The sequence below is a fragment of the Arachis ipaensis genome, chromosome B6 (genome assembly GCF_059453495.1).
Source record: "Arachis ipaensis isolate K30076 ecotype BB chromosome B6, ASM5945349v1, whole genome shotgun sequence".
Lineage (NCBI taxonomy): Eukaryota > Viridiplantae > Streptophyta > Magnoliopsida > Fabales > Fabaceae > Arachis > Arachis ipaensis.
The window spans coordinates 44,545,302-44,557,276 of record NC_142441.1 but is presented as its reverse complement, the minus strand read 5'-3'; the positions used below and the strand labels follow the sequence as shown (position 1 = coordinate 44,557,276).

The 11,975-nt window shown below is 37.2% G+C and overlaps 1 non-coding gene across 1 annotated transcript; it reads right to left on the bottom strand.

The window, feature by feature from the left end:
- Nucleotides 1-2,513: 2,513 nt before the first annotated feature.
- On the bottom strand, nucleotides 2,514-2,621 carry LOC148555367 (small nucleolar RNA R71). The gene has a single exon (XR_015887710.1). It is a non-coding gene; the product is annotated as a small nucleolar RNA R71 (small nucleolar RNA).
- Between the last annotated feature and the right edge of the window lie 9,354 nt (nucleotides 2,622-11,975).

Genomic DNA, 11,975 nt, shown 5'->3' with positions numbered 1-11,975 from the left:
CTTGCTGGTTAGTTGTGCGGAGATGTGAAAAGTGTGAATCACGATTTCCCACACCAAGTTTTTGGCGCCGTTGCCGGAGATTGTTCGAGTTTGGACAACTGTCGGTTCATCTTGTTGCTTAGATTGGGTAATTTTATTTTATGTTTAAGCTTTTTATTTTTATTTTCGAAAAATTCAAAAAAAATGTTCTTCAGAGTTTTTAAGAACGAATTCTAGAGTTTCATAAGATATGTTGAAGCCTGGCTGGCTGTTTAGCCATGTCTAATCTTTGGACTGAGGCTTCCACTTCTCATTGACATGCTTGTATGTTTTATGCTAAAGCTTGGCTGGCTATTTGGCCATGTCTAATCTTTTGGACTGAAGCTTTCACTTAAAGCTTGGCTGGCCATTTGGCCATGTCTAATTCTTTTGGACCGAAGCTTTAGACTAACATTGCATGATTCCTGAAATTCCTTTTAAAAATTTTGTATCCCTTTATTTTCTTTTTCCAAAATAATTTTCAAAAAATACAAAAAAATTAATAAAATCATAAAAATAAAAAAATTTTGTGTTTCTTGTTTGAGTCTTGTGTCAAATTTTAAGTTTGGTGTCAATTGCATGTTTTAATTTCCCTTTAATTTTCGAAAAAAAATATGCATTGTGTTCTTCATTGATCTTCAAGTTGTTCTTGATGATTTTTCTTGTTTGATCTTTAAATTTTCTTGTTTTGTGATTTTTGTTGTTTTCCATAAGCATTTTCGAATTCATGGTGTCTAAACATTAAAAATTTTTAAGTTTGGTGTCTTGCATGTGTTTCTTTCCTTAAAAATTTTCAAAAACATGTTCTTGATGTTCATCATGATCTTCAAAGTGTTATTGGTGTTCATCTTGACATTCAAAGTGTTCTTACATGCATTTTTTTTATCTTAAATTTTTATGTTTTGTTTCATTTTTGATGTTTAATGAAAAAAAAAAAGAGAAAAACAACAAAATGATATCTTTTTTTTTCTTTTTTCTCTCTCCTCATTAAAAATTTAAAAATAAAAAAATAATATCTTTCCCTTATTTTACTCATAAATTTCGAAATGTTGGGTTGACTTAGTAAAAAAAAATTTGTAAAATTTAGTTGTTTCTTGTTAGTCAAGCCAAATTTTCAATTTAAAAATTCTATCTTTTCAATTTTTTTTCATCTTTCTTTCATGTTTTCCGAAAATATTTTAATTAATTTTCAAAATCTTTTTCTTATTTTTATCTCACATTTTTGAAATTATTGCTAACATTTAATGTTTTGATTCAAAAATTTCAAGTTTGTTACTTTCCTGTTAAGAAAGGTTCAATCTTTAAATTCTAGAATCATATCTTTTAGTTTCTTGTTAGTCAAGTCATCAACTTTAATTTTCAAAATCAAGTCTTTTTAAATTTTTTTTTTCAAATCTTTTTCAAAATAAATTTCAATCATATCTTTTTCAAAACTTAATTTCAAAATCTTTTTCTAACTTCTTATCTTTTCAAAATTTATTTTCAAATCTTTTTCAATTAACTACTTGACTTTTTGTTTGATTTTAAAAGTTTACTATTTCTTATCTTTTTCAAAACTACCTAACTACTTTTTCACTTCTCATTTTCGAAAACTAACTAACAACTTTTTCAAAATTCTTTTTAATTAATTAATTTATTTAGTTTTCAATTTACCTTTATTTCTTTTCTTAAATTTCGAATTCTAACTTATAATTAAAATAAAAATAAAAATATTTTTCTTTTATTTTAATTAATATTCGAATACTCTTTCTCTCTCATCTCTTTCTATTTATTTTATTTATTTACTAACACTTCTCTTCATCTAATAATTTGAACCCTCTCTCCCTCTCTGTGTTCGAATTCTTCTTCTTCTCCCTTCTTCATTCTATTCTTCTATTCTTCTACTCACATAAAGGAATCTCTATACTATGACATAGAGGATTCCTCTTCTTTTCTATTCTCTTTTTTTTCATATGAGTAGGAACAAGGATAAGGACATTCTTGTTGAAACTGATCCTGAACCTGAAAAGACTCTGAAGAGGAAGCTAAGAGAAGCTAAAGCACAACACTCTGGAGAGGACCTTACAGAAATTTTTGAAAAGGAAGTAGCTATGGCAGCCGAACCCAATAACAATGGTGGAGATGCAAGGAAGGTGCTTGGTGACTTTACTGCACCAACTTCTGACTTCTATGGAAGAAGCATCTAAATTCCTGCAATTGGAGCAAACAAATTTGAGCTTAAGCCTCAATTAGTTTCTCTAATGCAGCAGAATTGCAAGTTTCATGGACTTCCATTGGAAGATCCTCATCAGTTCTTAGCTGAGTTTTTGCAAATCTGTGACACTGTTAAGACCAATGGGGTTAATCCCGAGGTCTACAGACTTATGCTTTTTCCCTTTGCTGTAAGAGACAGAGCTGGGATATGGTTGGACTCACAACCTAAAAAAAGCCTGAACTCTTGGGAAAAGTTGGTCAATGCTTTCTTGGCCAAATTCTTTCCACCTCAAAAGTTGAGCAAGCTTAGAGTGGAAGTCCAGACCTTCAGACAGAAGGAAGGTGAATCCCTCTATGAAGCTTGGGAAAGATACAAGTAATTGATCAGAAGGTGTCCTTCTGACATGCTTTCAGAATGGAGCATCTTATGTATATTCTATGATGGTCTGTCTAAATTATCCAAGATGTCCTTGGATCACTCTGCTGGTGGATCTCTTCATCTGAAGAAGATGCTTGTAGAGGCCCAGGAACTCATTGAGATGGTTGCAAATAACCAGTTCATGTATACTTCTGAAAGAAATCTTGTGAATAATGGGATGACTCAAAAGAAATGAGTTCTTGAGATTGATACTCTAAATGCCATATTGGCTCAGAATAAAATATTGACTCAGCAAGTCAATATGATTTCTCAGAATCTGACTGGAATGCAAGCTGCATCTGGCGGTACTAAAGTAGCTTCATCTGAAGGAGAAGCTTATGACCCTGAGAATCCTGGAATGGAAGAAGTGAATTATATGGGAGAATCCTATGGAAACACTTACAATCCTTTATGGAGGAATCATCCTAATTTCTCATGGAAGGATCAGCAGAAGCCTCAACAAGGATTCAATAATAATAATGGTGGGAGAAATAGGTTTGGCAATAGCAAGCCTTTTCCATCATCTTCTAAGCAACAGACAGAGAATTCTAAGCAGAGCCTCTCTGACTTAGCAACCATAATCTCTGATCTATCTAAGACCACTCTCAGTTTTATTACTGAAACAAGGTCCTCCATCAGAAATTTGGAGGCACAAGTGGGTCAGCTGAGTAAAAGAGTTACTGAAATCCCTCCTAGTACTCTCCCAATCAATACAGAAGAGAATCCAAAGAGAGAGTGCAAGGCCATCAATATACCCAACATGGCCGAACCTATAGAGGAGGAAGAGGCAGTGATTTCCAGTGAAGAAGACCTCAATGGACATCCACTAACCACTAAGGAGTTCCCTAATAAGGAACCAAAGGAATCTGAGGCTCATATAGAGACCATAGAGATTCCACTGAACTTACTATTGTCATTCATGAGCTCTGATGAAGATTCTTCCTCTGAAGAGGATGAAGATATTGTTGAAGAACAAGTTACACAGTATCTAGGAGCAATCATGAAGCTGAATGCCAACTTATTTGGTAATGAGACTTGGGAGGATGAACCTCCATTGCTCATCAATGAACTGAATGCTTTGGTTCAACTGAAATTACCTCAGAAGAAACTGGATCCCGGAAAGTTCTTAATACCCTGTACCATAGGCACCATGACCTTTGAGAAGGCTCTGTGTGACCTGGGGTCAGGAATAAACCTTATGTCACTCTCTGTAATGGAAAAACTAGGGATCTTTGAGGTACAAGCTGCAAGAATCTCACTAGAGATGGCAGACAAATCAAGAAAATAGGCTTCTGGACTTGTAGAGGATGTCTTAGTAAAGGTTGAAGGCCTGTACATCCCTACTGATTTCATAATCCTAGACACTGGGAAGGATGAAGATGAATCTATCATCCTTGGAAGACCCTTCCTAGCCACAGCAAGAGCTATGATTGATGTGGACAAAGGAAAGTTAGTCCTTCAATTGAATGAGGACTACCTTGTGTTTAAGGCTCAAGGATCTTCTCCTGTAACCATGGAGAGGAAGCATGAAAAGCTTCTCTCAATACAGAGTCAAACAGAGCCCTCACACTCAACTTCTAAGTTTGGTGTTGGGAGGCCACCATTAAGCTCTAAATCTCTGTGAAGCTCTCTAAGAGCTCACTGTCAAGCTATTGACATTAAAGAAGCACTTATTGGGAGGCAACCCAATGTTATTTAATTATATTTATCTATATTCCATTGTCATTTTATTTTTTTTAAGGTTGATAATCAGGTGAAGTCATAAAAACAGCTGCAGAATTAAAGCCAAATGAAAAACAGCATCAAAAACAGCACACCCTGGAGGACAGGCTTACTGGCATTTAAACGCCAGTAAGGATAGCAGAATGGGCGTTTAACGCCCAGCCTGGCAGCATTCTGGACGTTAAACGCCAGAATGGGCAGCATTTTGGGCGTTTAATGCCAGAAAAGGGTGTCTGGCATCTGGCTGGCGTTAAACGCCAGAAATGGCAGACAGACTGGAGTTTAACGCCAGAAAAGGGTGTCTGGCTGGCGTTAAACGCCAGAAAGGGATAGTAGACTGGCGTTTAACACCAGAAAAGGTAGCAGAGTTGGCGTTTAATGCCAGAATTGGCACACAGAGGGCGTTTGAATGCCAGAATGGTGCAGGGAGCAGAATTCCTTGACACCTCAGGATCTGTGGATCCCACAGGATCCCCACCTACCCCACCTCTTCTTCTCTCCTTTTCACACATTTCCATAACACTCTTCCCCAAATACCCTTGACCAATCACATCAATACTTCTTCCCCATATTCTCTTCACCACTCACATCCATCCATCATAAACCCCACCTCCTCACCATTCAAATTCAAAACACTTCCCTCCCAAACCCACCCCTTCATGACCGAATTCCCTCTCTCTCCTACCCTATAAATACCCCTCCTCACTACCTTCAATTTCACACATCATACACACCACTACCCCCTTGGCCGAAACCACTACTAGCCTCCATCTCCTCTATTTCTTCTTCTTCTACTCCTTTCTTTCTTCTTTTACTCGAGGACGAGCAAACCTTTTAAGTTTGGTGTGGAAAAAGCTCTGCTTTTTTATTTTTCCATAACCATTAATGGCACCTAAGGTCGGAGAAACCTCTAGAAAGAGGAAAGGGAAGGCAATTGCTTCCACCTCCGAGTCATGGGAGATGGAAAGATTCATCTCAAAGGTCCATCAAGACCACTTCTATGAAGTTGTGGCCAAGAAAAAAGTGATTCCCGAAGCCCCCTTCATGCTCAAAAAGGGTGAATATCCGGAGATCCGACGTGAGATTCAAAGAGGAGGTTGGAAAGCTCTCACCAACCCCATTCAATAAGTCGGAATCTCAATAGTTCAAGAGTTCTATGCTAATGCATGGATCACTAAGAACCATGATCAAAGTGTGAACCCGAACCCAAAGAATTGGCTCACAATGGTTCGGGGGAATTACTTGGATTTCAATCCGGAAAATGTGAGGTTGGCATTCAACTTGCCAATGATGCAAGGAGATCCTCACCCTTTCACTAGAAGGGTCAACTTTAATCAAAGGTTGGACCAAGTCCTTAGGGACATTTGTGTGGAAGGAGCTCAATGAAAGAGAGACTCAAGAGGCAAGCCGGTTCAACTAAGAAGGCTTGACCTCAAACCCATGGCTAGGGGATGGTTGGAGTTCATTCAACACTCTATCATTTCTACTAGCAACCGGTCTGAAGTTACAATAGACCAGGCTATCATGATCCATAGCATCATGAATGGAGAGGAAGTAGAAGTTCATGAGATCATATCCCTAGAACTCTACAAGTTGGCGGACAAGCCCTCTACTTTGGCAAGGTTAGCCTTCCTTCATCTCATATGTAACCTATGCAATTCAGCTGGAATTGTCATAGAGGAAGACATCATCATTGATGAAGACAAGCCCATCACTAAGAAAATGATGGAGCAAATAAGAGAGCCCACTCATGGACCTCAACAAGAGCATGAGGAAATTCCTCATCAAGAAATCCCTGAGATGCCTCAAGGGATACACTTTTCTCCACAAAACTATTGGGAGCAACTCAACACCTCTTTAGGAGATTTGAGTTCCAACATGGGGCAACTAAGGATGGAGCACCAAGAGCATTCCATCATCCTCCATGAAATTAGAGAAGACCAAAGAGCCATGAGAGAGGAGCAACAAAGGCAAAGAAGAACATAAAGGAGCTCAAGCACTCCATAAGATCTTCAAGAGGAAGAACTAGCCGCCATCACTAAGGTGGACCCGTTCTTTAATTTTCTTGTTCTTATTTTCCTGTTTTTCGAATTATATGCTTTATGTTTTGTCAATGTTTATGTCTTTATTACATTATCATTAGTGTCTAGTGTTTATGTCTTAAAGCTATGAATGTCCTATGAATCCTTCACCTTTCTTAAATGAAAAATGTTTTTAATTGCAAAAGAACAAGAAGTGCATGATTTCGAATTCTATCTTGAAATTAGTTTAATTATTTTGATGTGGTGGCAATATTTTTTGTTTTCTGAATGAATGCTTGAACAGTGCATATTTTTGAATTTGTTGTTTATGAATGTTAAAATTATTGGCTCTTGAAAGAATAATGTAAAAAGAGAAATGTTATTGATAATCTGAAAAATCATAAAATTTATTCTTGAAGCAAGAAAAAGTAGTGAAAAACACAAAGCTTGCGAAAAAAAAAAAAGAAAAAAAATTGGCGAAAAAAATAATAATAAAGAAAAAAAAAGAAGAAAAAGAAAAAGCCAATAACCCTTAAAACCAAAAGACAAGGGAAAAAAAGGATCCAAGGCTTTGAGCATTAATGGATAGGAGGGTCCAAAGGAATAAAATTCTGGCCTAAGCGGCTAAACCAAGCTGTCCCTAACCATGTGTTTGTGGCGTGAAGGTGTCAAGTGAAAAGCTTGAGACTGAGCGGTTAAAGTCGTGGTCCAAAGCAAAAAGAGTGTGCTTAAGAGCTCTGGGCACCTCTAATTGGGGACTCTAGCAAAGCTGAGTCACAATCTGAAAAGGTTCACCCAGTTATGTGTCTATGGCATTTATGTATCCCGTGGTAATACTGGAAAATAAAATGCTTAGGGTCACGGCCAAGACTCATAAAGTAGCTGTGTTCAAGAATCAACATACTGAACTAAGAGAATCAATAACACTATCTGAATTCTAAGTTCCTATGGATGCCAATCATTCTGAACTTCAAAGGATAAAGTGAGATGCCAAAACTGTTCAGAAGCAAAAAGGCTACTAGCCCCGCTCATCTAATTGGAACTAAGTTCATTGATAAGTTTGGAATTCATTGTATATTCTCTTCTTTTTATCCTATTTTGTTTTTAGTTGCTTGGGGACAAGCAACAATTTAAGTTTAGTGTTATGATGAGCGAATAATTTATACCTTTTTGGCATTGTTTTTACATAATTTTTAGTATGTTTTAGTTACTTTTTATTATATTTTTATTAGTTTTTATTTAAAAATCACATTTCTGGACTTTACTATGAGTTTTTGTGTTTTTCTGTGATTTCAGGTATTTTCTAGCTGAAATTGTTGGGACCTGAGCAAAAATTTGATTCAGAAGCTGAAAAAGGACTGCAGATGTTGTTGGATTTTGACCCTCCTGCACTCGAAGTAGATTTTCTGGAGCTACAAAAGCCCAATTGGAGTGCTCTTAATTGCGTTAAAAAGTAGACATCTTGGGCTTTCCAGAAATATATAATAGTCCATACTTTGCTTGAGATTTGATGGCCCAAACTGGCACTCAAGGACAGCCTAAAACTTTCTGGCGTAAAACGCCCAAACTGGCACCAGAATTGGAGTTAAACGCCCAAATTGGCACCAAAGCTGGCGTTTAACTCCAAGAACAGCCAATTCATGTGAAAGCTTCAATGCTCTATCCAAGCACACACCAAGTGGGCCCCGAAAATGGATTTCTGTACTATCTGTACTTAGTTACTCATTTTCTGCAACCCTAGGTTACTAGTTTAGTATAAAACTACTTTTAGAGATTTATTTTATATCTTTGATCACCTTATGTAACTTTTTTCATCTGAAAACCTCTTTGGAGAGGCTGGCCTCACGGCCATGTCTAGACCTCTTTCACTTATGTATTTTCTACCGTGGAGTTTCTACACCCCATAGATTAAGGTGTGGAGCTCTGCTGTTCTTCATGAATTAATGCAATTACTACTATTTTCTATTCAATTCACGCCTACTTCTTCTCCAAGATATACTCTCGTACTTAATTCAGTTAAGCCAGAATGAAGGGGTGACCCGTGACGATCACCCAATCTTCGTTACTCGCTTAGCCAAGATCCGTGTGCCTGACAACCACAAAGCGGTCTATATGATGTTAAACGTAGTCATTGGATGATAGCCAGAGTATATTCTCTTGGGTATCTAATACACTGACCGAGTCCGTGAGATTAGTATCTTCGTGGTATAGGCTAGAATCAATTGGCAGCATTCCTGGGATCCGGAAAGTCTAAACCTTGTCTGTGGTATTCCGAGTAGGATTTGGGAAGGGATGACTGTGACGAGCTTCAAACCTGCGAATTTTGGGCACAATGACAGTGTGCAAAAGGATCAATGGATCCTATTCCGATGCTAGCGGGAACCGATAGATGATTAGCCATGCGGTAGCTGTACCTGGTATTTTTCATCCGATACGAGAAATCCGACAGTTGATTAGCCGTGCAGAAACCATAGAGGACCATTTTCACTGAGAGGATCCTACAGCTTGCCATGGAAGAGAGGACGCATGATTGGAAGAGGACAATAGGAAAGCAGAGGTTCAGAAGCGACAAAGCATCTCCAAACGCTTATCTGAAATTCCCACCAATGAATTACATAAGTAACTTTATTTTATTTTATGTTTTATTTATATTTTAATTATCAAAACCTCATAACCATTTGAATCCGCCTGACTGAGATTTACAAGGATGACCATAGCTTGCTTCAAGCCGACAATCTCCGTGGGATCGACCCTTACTGACGTAAGGTTTATTACTTGGATGACCCAGTGCACTTGCTGGTTAGTTGTGTGGAGATGTGAAAAGTGTGAATCACGATTTCCCACACCAATGCTACATAGAGAAAACTGAAACCATACCTTGGCCGATTCCCAATATGTACCAAAACCCCAAGTGAGCACAAGCTAAGCTTTCAACCTCAATCCAAGCCACCAATCACTCCAACAAGCATCAACAATCACCAACAAGCTCCATTATTCAAGCTAATATGACACATGTTCCATAAATCAAACCTAGGGTTTCATATATACACAAAATCACAAGAGATCAAGTGTGCTCACCTTACCAAAAGAGGATTGGGTCGAAACCCAATGGGAATCAAGTGCTAGAGTGTACCTAAACACCCAAAATCACAAGATTTCACTCAAAACCAAACCAAAAACTCGAAATTCACAAGGGCACGAAAGCTGGGCAGGAAAACTCGAAAATCTTACCATAAAGCACAGATAGAAGTGACGGGTTCGGCGAGAGCTTCGCGTAGCCGCTGACGGCACGTGAATCGGAGCACTGTAGCTCGAGATATCGCGGATTGAAGTTGTAGGTGAATAGTGCTCTTCTCTCTTCTCCCTCCTCTCTTTCCCAGCTGGTCTGTGTGAGTTATGAGAGTGGTGTGTTGAATAGGTTCATTTAATGAACCCTTATATATGTTGGGCTTGGGCCCGGTCCAATCTATTAGCATTTTTAGTCCGTTTGGCCCAACTTTGGGCCAAACCTTTAAAATTAATGCTCGGTTTTCCATTCCTACTATTTTCTAAAGTTTTTAACTGTTTCCACTATCTCTCGCACAGCACCGGCCAGACTTGAACCAATTCAACCGGTTCGACTGTCGGTTTGCGGTTTTTCCCGATTTTTCACAGAAAATACATTTTCTGACTCAGAAAAATTCATTGAAATCAAATTTCACCTTTATATTTTCAAATTAAAACTTTCAAATTTTGAATCCATTCCGGACACTAAAATTATTTTATTAAAACGGTTTTACGTGAAAAACTCCGGTTCTTACATCAAGCATCTATTATAGTCATCATAGCAATCAATCAATTCTCTCAAGAGGGCGTGAGAGACATTCATTTTTGGGACATGTGCCAGGGCACCAAATCCCATTTCTTCAACTATATCTTTCTTTTCCTGACTCATATCCCTGAACACTGTTGCTATTGCCTTTGTTTGACATCTGCAATCATGAGTTTTCAACAAGTTTTGAAACAGAATGTGAGGATATTTTTATAATACAAAATAGATATTATTTGAATGAAAATGGATAAATATATTTAATGTGCTTACATTATAGTGTGGCTTCTCCTTCTTTGTCACCATTGTCTTGTTCCGTTTTTCTGTAATGAAAAAATTTGGTCAATATTTCACTCAATACACCAACAACCACAAGCATGTATATGTTAATCAAGTCAATTAAAATGTCCCAACCCACTGAACCGAACCCTATTCATGCATTGAATAAACATGATAAATAATAAAACGGCTAGAAAAGCATTACTGCATGTAATCAAAATAACCCTAAACCCTAAACACACTAATTATCAAGTGAATGAGAATCACCAAAGCCACCGAACCGAACAACATATATGTGGTGAACAAATCGTTATAAACTTTCAATCATCAAAAATAGTATTTCTCCATCGAAAAGATGTCAACTCAACAGAGTAACAACCAAGTTCAAATTTAGATACAGTATTTACTCACATACACTATCCACTGAACAGAGTAAAAACCAAGTTCAAAACCCTAGTTACACTATCCACTGAACTGAATGAAAATAAGAACAAATTTTATACAAACTCCTAGTTATAGTGGAAAAATGCAATCAAAATAACCCTAAACCCTAAAAACACTAAATATCAAGTAAATGGAAATCACCCAGACCACCAAACCGAACAACATATATGTGGTGAACAAATCGTTGTAAACTTTCAATCATCAAGAATAGTATTTCTCCATGCAAAAGATGTCAACTCAATAGAGTAACAAGCAAGTTCAAATTTAGATATAGTATCTACTCACATACACTATCCACTGAACAGAGTAAAAATCAAGTTCAAAGCCCTAGTTACACTATCCACTGAACTGAATGAAATTAAGAACAAATTTCATATAAACCCCTAGTTATAGGAGAAAAATGCAATTAGAATAACCCTAAGCCCTGAACACACTAAATATCAAGTAAATGGAAATCACCAAGGCCACTGAACCGAACAACATATATGTGGTGAACAAATCGTTATAAACTTTCAATCATCAAGAATAGTATTTCTCCATGCAAAAGATGTCAACTCAACAGAGTAACAACCAAGTTCAAATTTAGATACAGTATCTACTCACATACACTATCCACTAAATAGAGTAACAATCAAGTTCAAAGCCCTAGTTACACTATCCAACGAACTGAATGAAAATAAGAACAAATTTTATTCAAAGCCCTAGTTACACTGTAAAAATGCAAACAGAATACGTCGATATACTAAACGAAACAAATCAATCCAGTAAACTTAAAATGCAACTAGGAGAAACGCTACATTGCAAGATTTCAAATGAATAGTAATTTTTCTCATACCTTTGTCAGTCTTTGTTGCTGTTTTCGTTAGTTTCTAGTTGTTTCTTGCGAAATCTTCTCGCGATTCTTCTCCAGTAGTGATTTTTTGCAGAGAACGTGAGCGAAGTTTGAGTGATTTTGAGAGAGATTCGAAGAGTAGCAGCGGTTTCGTGCGTTTTGAAGAAGAAAAAACGTTTTTCCATAATGAAGCGCGAATGAAATAGCAATTTCGTGTGTATTGGGTGTGTGAAAGTCATG